Source organism: Perkinsus marinus (assembly GCF_000006405.1).
Source record: "Perkinsus marinus ATCC 50983 genomic scaffold scf_1104296949394, whole genome shotgun sequence".
Classification (NCBI taxonomy): Eukaryota; Perkinsozoa; order Perkinsida; family Perkinsidae; genus Perkinsus; species Perkinsus marinus.
This window is the reverse complement of record NW_003209917.1, coordinates 1-1,010: the sequence shown is the minus strand read 5'-3', so window position 1 is coordinate 1,010 and position 1,010 is coordinate 1. Positions and strand designations below refer to the sequence as shown.

At 50.7% G+C, this 1,010-nt stretch overlaps 6 non-coding genes across 6 annotated transcripts; all 6 read left to right on the top strand.

Annotated features, from left to right (window-relative positions):
* Positions 1–140: 140 nt before the first annotated feature.
* Positions 141–212, top strand: Pmar_PMAR029206. Its single transcript has one exon. It is a non-coding gene; the product is annotated as a tRNA-Ala (tRNA).
* Positions 213–286: 74 nt separating this feature from the next.
* Pmar_PMAR029205 lies at positions 287–358 on the top strand. The gene has a single exon. It is a non-coding gene; the product is annotated as a tRNA-Ala (tRNA).
* A 74-nt stretch (positions 359–432) lies between these two features.
* Pmar_PMAR029204 lies at positions 433–504 on the top strand. The gene has a single exon. It is a non-coding gene; the product is annotated as a tRNA-Ala (tRNA).
* A 74-nt stretch (positions 505–578) lies between these two features.
* Positions 579–650, top strand: Pmar_PMAR029203. The gene has a single exon. It is a non-coding gene; the product is annotated as a tRNA-Ala (tRNA).
* Positions 651–724: 74 nt separating this feature from the next.
* Pmar_PMAR029202 lies at positions 725–796 on the top strand. Its single transcript has one exon. It is a non-coding gene; the product is annotated as a tRNA-Ala (tRNA).
* Positions 797–870: 74 nt separating this feature from the next.
* Pmar_PMAR029201 lies at positions 871–942 on the top strand. Its single transcript has one exon. It is a non-coding gene; the product is annotated as a tRNA-Ala (tRNA).
* The last annotated feature ends 68 nt before the right edge of the window (positions 943–1,010 follow it).

Genomic DNA, 1,010 nt, shown 5'->3' with positions numbered 1-1,010 from the left:
TGTGGTGTAGAGGTATCACGTCTGCTTCGCATGCAGAAGGTCCCGAGTTCAATTCTCGGCACGTCCATAGCGTAGGGTGAGTTGTCTATGTGAGAGAAGCAGTTACTTGTCCCGGAAGGCGGCGTAACTTACTTTTCACCGGGCGTGTGATGTAGAGGTATCACGTTTGCTTTGCATGCAGAAGGTCCCGAGTTCAATTCTCGGCACGTCCATAACGTAGAGTGAATTGTCTATCTGAGAGAAGCAGTCATTTGTCCCGGAAGGCGGCGTAACTTACTTTTTCACCGGGCGTGTGGTGTAGAGGTATCACGTTTGCTTTGCATGCAGAAGGCCTCGAGTCCAATTCTCGGCACGTCCATAGCTTAAGGTGAGTTGTCTATCTGAGAGAAGCAGTTATTTGTCCCGGAAGGCGGCGTAACTTACTTTTTCACCGGGCGTGTGGTGTAGAGGTATCACGTTTGCTTTGCATGCAGAAGGCCCCGAGTTCAATTCTCGGCACGTCCATAGCTTAAGGTGAGTTGTCTATCTGAGAGAAGCAGTTATTTGTCCCGGAAGGCGGCGTACCTTACTTTTTCATCGGGCGTGTGGTGTAGAGGTACCACGTCTGCTTCGCATGCAGAAGGCCCCGAGTTCAATTCTCGGCACGTCCATAACATAGGGTGAATTGTCTATGTGAGAGAAGCAGTTACTTGTCCCGGAAGGCGGCGTAACTTACTTTTTCACCGGGCGTGTGGTGTAGAGGTATCACGTCTGCTTTGCATGCAGAAGGCCCCGAGTTCAATTCTCGGCACGTCCATAGCTTAAGGTGAGTTGTCTATCTGAGAGACGCAGTTATTTGTCCCGGAAGGCGGCGTAACTCACTTTTTCATCGGGCGTGTGGTGTAGAGGTATCACGTCTGCTTTGCATGCAGAAGGCCCCGAGTTCAATTCTCGGCACGTCCATAGCTTAAGGTGAGTTGTCTATCTGAGAGAAGCAGTTATTTGTCCCGGAAGGCGGCGTACCTTACTTT